General features: G+C 33.4%; 1 pseudogene; it reads left to right on the top strand.

The window, feature by feature from the left end:
• The first annotated feature begins 2280 nt into the window (after positions 1 to 2280).
• Positions 2281 to 5658, top strand: LOC121410420 (annotated as a pseudogene).
• The last annotated feature ends 6394 nt before the right edge of the window (positions 5659 to 12052 follow it).

The following is a 12052-nucleotide window of genomic DNA, read 5'->3' as shown; positions in this document are numbered from 1 at the left end:
TTGATTCCTTTTTCGTTAACATAGGACCCTCTTTGGCTAACAACCTTGCCAGACCCAAACCAAAAGTTTTGCAAAATTTCTTCCCACACCCATCAATTCTTCCCAATTATTTAACCCCACAAATGTTCAGGAAATAATTGAAATAACAAAAAATCTCAAATCCAGCAAATCACAGGGATATGATAGAATTAGTACTTTCCTTCTTAAGCAGATCATACATTATATTGTCTCTCCATTGTGTCATATTTTTAATCTGTCGATCAGCACCGGTAAATGTCCAGATTCCCTAAAAATTGCAAAGGTAAATCCTGTTTTAAAAAAAGACAATCCACACGAAATAACAAATTATAGGCCTATTTCTATTCTCCCCAGCATATCCAAAATATTAGAGAAGATTATTTACAAAAGACTTTATAAGTTCCTAGATACTTTTCAGTTTCTAAATTCAAACCAATATGGATTCAGGAAAGGGCATTCAACTGATCAGGCTTTAGTACAAATATACGATAAAATTACAAATGCAATGACAAATAAAGAACACATAATAGGAGTATTCATGGACCTAAGCAAAGCATTCGACACTCTTGACCACCAGATTTTACTTAAAAAACTTGAAAATTATGGAATTCGGGAATCGCACTATCATGGTTTGAGAGTTATTTGTCTGATAGAAAACAATATGTCACTCACAACAATATTTCTTCTAACTTTCAGTCAATAAAATGCGGAGTTCCACAAGGATCGATCCTTGGCCCCTTACTTTTCCTTATATATATTAATGATTTGACTACTGTAACGCCTTTATTATCATTTGTATTATTTGCCGATGACACAAACATTTTTTGTTCAAACACTAGTTTAGAAACTTTAGTAGATACATTTAATCGTGAATTACCTAAACTATCTTTATGGTTTAAATGTAATAGGCTCTCACTTAATATAGACAAAACAAACTTTATGTATTTTACGCATACAAGTTCACATATTACTGAGTTTCCATACGACATAAGCATAGATAATATTCCACTCAAAAGGAAAAAAGAAACAAAGTTTTTAGGTGTCACAATAGATGAACATTTAAATTGGAATGAACATATACGTTGTATAACTACTAACATCTCCAGAAACGTAGGTGTACTTTACAAAATTAAAAACATAATTCCTCATACTACACTCGTTCTACTATACAATTCATTAATATTGCCGTATATATCGTACTGCAATATAGTTTGGGCAACGTGTGCAAAAACTAAAATTAATATAATATACTTATTACAGAAAAAAGCAATTCGAATTTGTACTAATTCGCAATATTTATCACACACAAATCCATTATTCCATAAACTAAAGACTCTAACTATTTTTGACATAAACTCATTTCAAAGCTTACTGCTTATGTTCAAATACGTAAATAACATGCTCCCACCTTCATTTCACAATTTTTATACTATGAACACATCTATCCATTCATACCCTACGCGGAACTCTTCTAATTTCCATTTAATCAACCCCAAATTGCTTATTGCACAGAGATCCATAAGACACCATGGTCCTGATTTGTGGAACTCTCTACCTGAATCTATAAAAAGATCCACGTCTCTTTACTCATTTAAGGCAAACGTTAAATCTATGTTGATATCAGAATATTTGAAGTAAAATTTCTGTGTCGATGTGTCATCATTAAAGCATCATCACCATCATCCTCTCCATCGCCTTCATCTTCACCATTTCACCATCATCTTCATCCTTATCATCTCCATCTTCATTGCTCAAATTACATTACTGCTGTTTTTCATGAAATGAACTGTTTATCGATTCTGCTGTATTAATGTATTATATTAATCAATGAGTTCTAACCTGGGGTTGTCATTTTTTCAAGCAATCTGCTTATGATGACAATCCTTCTGCAAATTGTAAATGTTAACTAATTTGGTATGAGATCAGTTTTGTTTGTAATGATAATTTTAGTACATTTAGTTATGATTCATGCCAAAAAAAGTTCTCAATATACTATGTTTGTTATGTTATGGAAAATGTATTATATACGAATGATGTAATTGCAGAAGTAAACAATAAAATCAAATCAATCAAATCAATCAATCAATATCTTAGTCACATTTGCTCTATGGCGGCCATACGGCAAGTCAAAAACAGCCGTTATAACATTTTTTGTACCAGCTCAGATCAGTGGTTTGAATGAAAATAAATAAAAAGGCTATTTTAATTCTCATCAAATGGCCACCATAGAGCAAATGTGACTGAGGTATTAATGATTTGATATATTTGTCATGATCATACAGGTACTGGACTATCTTGCTATTGGGATCCATGAACTGGCAAGCATTAGTGAACGTCGTATTGAGAGACTCGTCAACCCTCGTAAGCTGCTAAATTTCTTCCATTACACTACTAAAGCACAATTATAAACTGTTAAAAATATCAAAATGCAAATAAAATATGCATTTTGAACTCTTTAAAAGTCATGCTCCTTATCAATGATGTGGCAAGAATTTTAAGTGGAGCATAATCAGTTAAAGGTACGAGATTATATTTTCCTTACTATTTTATAAAAGTTCCTTTTGAAATCTTTTGGGGTTCCCTGCATATGGACTATTCCCCCTTTGATGTTTCAGTAAAAGATGAAGCTTTGACTGTAATGAATTCTCATACTTTTTCTCACCCTGTTAAATAGATCTGAGTGAGCTTCCTGCATTCTTGACCAAAGAAGCAGGTCTTAATTCAGGTTTCATGATCGCACACTGCACTGCAGCAGCATTGGGTAAGTCTGTATGTTTCACTGCAATCCCTTCTTTCTTTTTTTTTTTAAATGATTTCTCCAATGTATTTTCGGAAGCATTGTGAATCACAAACTACTTTAACTACCATATCAACAATTATATGATCTTATCTCTTTACACCTCTGTGTATATCCACCTTCTTACCATCTCCTTTAATGTAAATGTTATGGTTTGCTGTAATTGATTGAACTAACCAAAATAATAATAACTTGATGCAATGCTATCGTACAAGCATACATGCATGCTGAAAGGTGTGTACATGTAGTATGAGAGTCACCTTTTCAGTTGTTTCTTATATGATTTTGAGGACATTTGAAGAGCAGTCCTTTGCAATGAGTTGTTCTTCTATAATATTCTACCTTAAAAGAACCATAGCTCATAATATTCCTTTTCATTTCTCCTTTGATTGGTATGTCTCCTTCTATTTGTGCTACCACAGTATCAGAGAACAAGGTATTGACTCACCAACCCAAGCTCAGTTGATTCTCTATCTACTAGTGCTGCTCAGGAGGATCATGTCTCTATGGGAGGTTTTGCTGCAAGAAAGTGCCTTGAAGTCGTTGAGCATGTTGAACAAGGTGACCAAAATTTATTGTAATTTTTTTCATTTAAGTACTCTTTTTTTTTTCAAGTGAGTGTGTTTTACCAGGTATTTAGGATCTAGAAGAAGATTAAAGACATTCTTATTTGAGTTGAACTTGCATAAGATTATGATTTCACTGATATTGTGATGACCCTCTTGAAATTCATATTGCCATGTACAAACAGATGTGTTCCAGTTGTCAAATTTAAGAAATCCTAAATTTATTCATAGCATTTATGTAAATGGACATGTACCAAAACATAAGTTTTATCTTGAAATCTAAATTAGCTTGCTTTGGCCAAGTGGAGAGAGTTTGTGATTGGTAGTTAATGTGTAATTTTTCTTAAAGACTAACTTCTTCCTCCTTTTCTTCCATTTCTTTCATATGATCTGCCAGTATGCAGCATCTACATACATGTATAGCTGAAATCACACATGACTAAACTAAGCCTACTAGATGAAACACAAAAACAAAACCAATTATAATAGAACTGCAATCTGGCAAATGTTAGGCATTCCTTAGTTTTATGATGATAATTCCATTAAGGATGTTGTATGTTAATTAAATCCTAACAGTACTTGCTATTGAGCTGATGTGTGCCTGTCAAGGTATAGAATTCCTGCGACCACTGACCAGCACTGCACCTCTGGAGGCTGTTCACAAGTTGGTTAGGAGCGTTGTCCCGTAAGTTTTTTTTTTTTTTACATCTTTTACACCTATGAGTTGAGTTAGCATGACTTTAGAAATAAAAATGAAACATTTTTTTTTCTAAAAAGGGGGGGGGGTGATCAACATTTCTTACTTTTACTTATAGTGACAAACTAGCAGATATCCAAAACAGACATAAGAAAAGTCTCAAGTTTTTTACCTTTTCAGCTGGGTTCACAAGTTGATTATTATGGTTTTCTGTTATTTTCAGTATTAGGCAATCAATACCGGTAAGCTATTAAGATGCACTGGTAAAAAGTTAAAAAAGTTGTCAGCTTTAATTGTGACTCCAACTCTTCATGACTGATCTTTAACTGGTTACCTTCAATTTCATCTGACTTTGATTGAATCATTCTGCATATACAATATATTAATATATATATATATAGTTTTATTCATATAATTGATCAAAAAATATAAAACTGCTAATTACATATAGATAATTTAAATGAATTTGTTTTTGTCTCTGGCTGGGTCTCTTTATTCATCTGTCTGTGGGCCTATCTCTGTCTCTGATTGTCTATCTCTCTATATTTCTCCCTTTATTACTCTCAATAGACCTCTCGAGCGTGACCGTCATCTTTCACCCGACATGGAAGTCATTACCAACCTACTCCGAGAAAATAAGGTAACAATTACTCATTCTATAACATTCCTACAACTCTCCTATTCTAAGTTTGTTCAGGTGCAGTAACCGTTAAAAAATTAGTCCATACTACTAAAGAGACTTACAGGCCTAGGTGTATATTGACTAATAATTTCCAACAAGCTGAGAAAGGTTGAAATTGAATCTTGTTTTTAAATATTGATTTAGTACTCCTTTTGCAACTGATTCTCCATTACCTCATGCAGTATACACTGATATATTATACCTTGATTCCCTTCATTCTGTTATGTATTGAATCACAAAAAGGATTTTCTTTTTTGGTTGTAGGTTTGGGAGGTGGTGAAACCATACATGGATACTTACGAGTCTGAACAGCTTAAAGAGACCAAGGTCCATTCCCCAACATCTAGCATTCTTGGAAAAACTACTCGCTCTAACAAACGTAAGCGAACCAAGAGTTTAAGCAAAGCAGAAAAGGCCTAAAAGATGGAGACATCATGCCACGCCATGTCTAAAACTATGTTCCATCAGATTATTTGACATAGCATTGATAGTAAACACACATTCCTGTATTTCAATAATTTGCTGCTTTTTAAATGTATCATCTTTGTAAGAAATAAACTCCCTGTCGATAACTTCTCTTCTGTGTGGTTTTTGTCCATAGTTATGATACATATATGCGTACTTGATGCATTCCAATTTTACATTTAATGCAATAGTTTGCCAAATATTTGGTAAAACACAAAACCAGAACATATTTCCATTCTTGTTTGATGCATGTAACAAGATTTGTGTACCTTAATGTCTTCCAATTCATGTTATGGATAAAAGCATGCTGCCAAAGAAGTATATTGTGATTTTTCTCTTCCAAAAATATATTGTAAATTTGCAATAATAAATGTTTATAAAAGAACAAGGCTGAAGAATTGGCTGAAAACATGTGCAGGTGTACATAGAAGGCTATATAAAAGTGTACAATGGCTGAAAACAAATGCAGGTGTACATAGTAGGCTAAAAAAACAATGTACGTTGGCTAAACAAGTGCAGGTCTACATAGAAGGCTGACAAAATAATGTAGTACGATGGCTGAAAACAAATGCAGGTGTACATAGATAGGCTAGAAAAATAGTGTACGATGGCTGAAAACAAATGCAGGTGTACAGAGAAAGCTGAAATATTAATGTAAGATGGCTGAAAACAAGTACAGGTGTACATAGAGGCTGTGAAAAATAATGTACGAAACATAGTAACCATGTGTAACAAAGAATGTTTGAAACTTTTTAGGAAATATTTTCGTTTTGTTCAACATTTCGTCTAGAAATATATCTGAATATCTAAATTCTTAGGCTTAGGATCGAGGAATAAGCTGAAGTCAAGTATGTGCAGAAAACCTTGAAATTAATTTAGAAAGCCTATTAGATTATGTAGTACAAGGTTTTTATGATTTATTTTGCTTAGATTGGCTGAATGATTGCTTGACAAAGGATATGAAAAATCAAACTAGAACAAAATAATGCAGAGTTGTTGGTGATAAAAACGTGTTTATTTCTCCTTTACTTTGATATCCATGACCTGCCTCTGATGCATCATTACTATATACTGTATTCATTTGAATAAAAATTGCAAAACACAGCAAGTTGAATTACAGATTGATGCTCATAAAATTACATTATCACCATTAAGTTATGTAATGATAAAATGCATTATTTGTCTCATATGTCTATTGATTGTTTGAAAGATTGCTTTAACACTCCAAGCTTTTTAGCAGTGCAGTGATTGGTTGAAAGTAGTCATCTTCATTGACATTGAAAATGTCTAGTAATATGGGAGAGTGTAAACAAATCAATGGCTTGTGGAGAAAATTCTCTGAAACGAAAGTGAGTTTTAAAGTGACAATTTCTTGGGTTTGCATTTATCATATAAGGATGGTTTAAGGGAGATTTAGTGTTAGGAAGAAGTGGGGCCTATAGCAGTTTAAATATTACTGCCTTTATATCATGTACTTGTAAATGTATAATCATATTAACAGTTGACTTTCACATAGATTCTCTTCGCTGAAATATTGAAATATATTACTGTCCAAATGAGTTTATTTGAACTACAATTTTCATTAATGTTTTGAATGTGCTTTAGTGTGCTGTTCCTGTTTTTAAGAGATTAATTTGTTATTCGATATGATAACATTCTTATTTGATTTTTTTCTAGCTTTAATATATTTTTTTATTTATTCATCCAACCTCAAAAGTGAATGGGTGAGTTTCATCAAGATGGGCTCTAATAAACTTCATATCTAGGGTCTGTGTATTTGTAAATATTCTTTTGAAATGTGAACTGGCAGTCATTTTAAAGCTTGATTATGTCCTTGAATATGCATACATATGCACTTCCCCAAATGGCATTTTTATGTAATCAATTGAAGATTTTAATCAACTTGTATTCTTCCATTCAAATCAAGTTTAAGTGCTTTCCTGCTTATTTCCGCTGAACTATTTATCAGCATTCAGTTTGTTACAAATTATAAATTGTGATTTGTATTCAAGAAATCTGTATTCAAAGTTGTGTGTCAAACAATGATAATTTGATGTGAATTATATTCTTTCAATTTCAAAATATTCAGCAACTCATCATGTTTCCATTGTTGTGTTTTCTCACGTGTTATAAAAAGGTCCAAGACCAAGTTACCTGATGTCAAAATCAAAATACATCAGGTTATGTCAGCAATAGAATGAAAGCTTGGGTGCTTTCCTTTTTTTCAACAAAGAGAAGCCTCTCACATTGAGCACATTTTCATTCACTGTAAATTACATCTGGATTTAAGTTGGAAAAAAAATTGTTTCAAGTCTCACATAAGTCACATTTCTCCCAAGTCAAACAAGATTTTAATTTTCCCCAAGTTATTTGACCCCAGCAGAGTCAACACAAACATGAAAAAGAAAGATGTGTACCACATTACCTTAGCATGTCTCCATGTGCTTTGGGAAGTAAAAAGAAGATAATTTAGTAACAGAGAGAGATCAGCCTGGCATTACATTGGTTTAAATTGAGGCAGATGAATGAAAAATATTTAGTTTCCTGAAAATAAATCAAAGAATTATAGGTTGGTGTTTCATAAGGCTGTTCAAAGACCTGAACCTTATCTGGTGACCTGTTTTGTTTTGTTTTTTTGGTGCCATATCTAATTCGCAACCATTTTCATTCCCATCAGCTAAATTTGAAGTAAAATCTTCACAAGAATCTCAACAATATGTTTTTATTTTGTGAAATTTGATTACAGAGAGAGGAATTCACTAATACAATCTGTGGGAACCTGGGATAGATCATTAAGCACATGAACGGGTCAATGGTTTGTTCATGTATGAAACTTGTGAACAGCTTTATGCAACTGCCCTCAGAGTTAGGAATTTCCTGACATTTTTTTATTTACATTTATCTCCAAATATAAAATCCACACATGAATTTTATCAGAAAGTTAGAGATAATTTTTTATATGCATTGTTACTTCACAATCAGTTGGAAATTATTCAGTTTACTGATGTTTATATGAACATAAGAAATATTGTTAATGGACAGGTTGCTATTAATACCACAACAAAAGAAATATTGACACCATTGAAATACGATTTGTCATGTTTTAATCCCAAATAGGAAGCACAGCAATGGAAATTAGATTTACTTTACATTTTGTAGGTACACTTTATATTATTTCAGGAATTTTCATGAATATGGAATATACACAAGAACTATTTTCATTTAATAAAGGGCAGTATGAAATGGCAGTTTCTATGAATTCGCACTACTTCCAGTATACAAAACAAAATTAATGAAGTAGAAATAATAAAGACTGAAAACTTTGTTCAGAGATGTAACCCTCATACAGCCTCAAAAGGATTCATCTACATGTATTTATTGATCAGTACACTTATCAGTATTTCAGTATTATATGCAATTACTATTCTCAGTATAGATCAGTTCATTAGTAAATTGCACTGCTTAAACAACCTTTATACATAACAGGACTAGCCCTACTCGTTTATTCAAAAGATTACAAAACTCACTCTGCAATGAAAATAGGGCTTTATATCAATGAATACTAATATGCAAATATCATTGACTCGTCTCCTTCATCATTACTTCATAGCATATCTTTGCTGTTTCAAAAATAAAATGTGTACACCTCTTCATCTCTTTTTTGTCGAAATGAATTAACAGTCAAATGTTTACACTTTTTGTTTGACGTGTATTCTGCAATATCTTGAAGTTTCTTTGAGCTTACTTGGAACAGGAAATTCACTCCATACATCGGAAAAAATGTATATATTACAAAACAATCATACATAATCAGTGTTTTATGTATTCAAAGGCACTTTAAGGTTAAGAAATTGTAGTTTTCATTAAGAAAAGTTATTAGATTTATGTGAAAATGAAATAAACACTGACATCTCAAATTGAATTCTAGATTATCATTTATATTGGCATTCAATATTCAGCCAGCTGTCAGAAATAAGCTTACTATCTGTATAATACTAAAATGTACTATTCTAGAATATGTAAGAACACAAGCATTACATATTACCAAATATTCAATTCTAAGTATACATATCAATTTGATCATCCATATGAACATAATTTGGTAGATTACCAAAACGACTTGATTGTCATTTCACTAAAGGAATGTGTCAATATGAAAGTCATTGCGATACATTATTCACGTTAAAAACCAAAAATGCAGTTTTATCAAACCACTATCCCTATGTCCACATTTATTACATTCAATGCTAAGTATAATCTAATTAAAAGAGAAAATTTTCATTCTTACTACACTAGACAAAACACACATATTTGCACCCCAATCCTGAAATCAAACATGCTGTCTTTAAGCTCGATCACAGTGAATGGTTCAAAGCTTTGGAATAATATGCCATCCATCCGACCTGAAGAACTCACCTTCATTAAAATACGTTAAAAAATATTACAAGCTCACATTGAATAATAGCATATTACACCAGGGTATCCATTTGTGTATGTAGTTGTTTTGTGCTGGGCCGGGGGGGGGGGCACTTCCATTCACGAATGGATACCATGCGCGACCATGGGGTCTCGAAAAGCACCCTAAACACGTAATTTCCATATTCTGAAAATGCACCCCTTAACAAGTATTGGCGTGTGAAACCCTACCCTTGACAAGTATTGGAAACAAAACGATACTCTTGGCAATTATTCCCTGAAATGAACCCCTTAAACAAGTACAGGAATGTTTTATTGTTACGGGTCCTTCGGTCGTCGGCTTTACCTTATTTGGTTTAGTACGAACCCACTTCTACACCTCGCGCAAATAGGACTCTGAACACGTAGTGTTGGGGCAAAAAGGACATCCTTTATAAAACATTTTAATTTTGTTTTATCATCCCCGCAAATTCGACCCTAAACACGTAATTTTCCTAGCGAAATAGATACCCTTTTTTCATTATTTTTGTGTTTTTGACATCCTTATCACGTTATGTACGTAACGTGCCCTATCGTGAAAAGGAAATCCTTTTTACGTGTTTTTTTGGTCGCGCATGGTATCCACTCGACAATGTAAGTGCCCCCCCCCCCCCCGGGGTGCTGGGCTTGTCTGGCCTTAAAGAATCTCTCCTTTTATTATATACTTGCATATTTTTATCCAGTCTCTCTTGCTCATCTTTTCTACTTTGGAGCTCATTTTATTTTTCACTTCTCTCCTATCTTTCACTTTACCTTTATTTCCTTTTACATCTACCTGTTCTCCCAGCTTTTTTCTCTTCTCTTTACCCATCTTTCTAGCCTCTTGCTATTTTTTTCTTATTCAGGCTACCTTGCCTGCAGGCTTCTACTGAGGCCCTTTTAGGTGTGCCTCACAAGCCTTTCATTATTTTTAGAACACATTTTTTTTTCTTTTCACTGTAATGTCTATTTAACATGTATTTTGTTTTACCTCAGTGCATTATGGACCCGGGGGGGGGGGGCACTTCCATTCACGAGTGGATACCATGCGCGACCAAGGGGTCTCGAAAAGCACCCTAAACACGTAATTTCCATATTCTGAAAATGAACCCCTTAACAAGTATTGACGTGTGAAACCCTACCCTTAACAAGTATTGGGAAACAAAAACGATACTCTTGGCAAATATTCCCTGAAATGAACCCCTTAAACAAGTACAGGAATGTTTTATTGTTACGGGTCCTTCGGTCGTCGGCTTTACCTTATTTGGTTTAGTACGACCCCATCTTCTACACCTCGCGCAAATCGGACTCTGAACACGAAGTGTTGGGCCAAAAAGGACATCCTTTATAAAACATTTTAATTTTGTTTTATCATCCCCGCAAATTCGACCCTAAACACGTAATTTTCCTAGCGAAATAGATACCCTTTTTTCATTATTTTTGTGTTTTTGACACCCTTATCACGTTACGTATGTAACGTGCCCTATCGTGAAAAAGACATCCTTTTTACGTGTTTTTTTGGTTGTGCATGGTATCCATTCGTCAATGTAAGTGGCCCCCCCCCCCCCGGATTATGGAACATCTACATATTCTGTGTTGAGCTGCTTTTCATTGTTATCTTTGTACTGTTTATACTGTATTTACATTGTTTTAAGAGCCTTTTTAATTGGCTTGTGAAATAAAGATGAAATGAAGATAAAATAAATTACCAAAATTTGGTGCGGATCGGTCCATTGGGGCCTGAGATAATTATGACCTCCTGAATGCATATTTAGCCCCATTGTAGTCAATGTAGTAGTATTAACCTGGTTCTAAAAGTTAGAAACCAGGCCAATATTCACTTCAATGGGGCTAAATATGTATTCATGAGGTCATATCTCAGGCCCCCATGGACCAATTCATACCAAATTTTGGTAGTGGAGGTATTTCATCATGCTCTACCAATCAAAATACTGAAATGCAAAATTTGAAAATTGACGATGTCACACTTCTTTACTCTATATGTACGCACTGTATAAAAAAACATAAAGTCAGTGCATGAAATAAAAATCATGGATTCAAACTACCGTGAATTCAGGATGTTGAGGTTGTAAATCAACTTCATTGATATTTATATTTGCAGTATATTCTCCTTCATAAGCAGGGAAGGGTGGGGTAAATAAGGTCACATATTTTTATAATTCCAATTGTATCTTTTTAATGTAAAGCAGTAGAAACATGATACGATGTCTATTACTAGATCTAGAGTAGACCAACATGATTCATTGGAAATGTCATAACTATTCAGCCTATTTTGCATATTAATGAGCCATACATATATTTGCCCAATTAAAATTGGGCAAATGAGGCTACCTAACAAAAACCCTTTTTTTTATATTGCTGTGTATGAAGTA

Source organism: Lytechinus variegatus, chromosome 3 (assembly GCF_018143015.1).
Source record: "Lytechinus variegatus isolate NC3 chromosome 3, Lvar_3.0, whole genome shotgun sequence".
Lineage (NCBI taxonomy): Eukaryota > Metazoa > Echinodermata > Echinoidea > Temnopleuroida > Toxopneustidae > Lytechinus > Lytechinus variegatus.
This window is presented reverse-complemented; position numbering and strand designations above follow the sequence as displayed.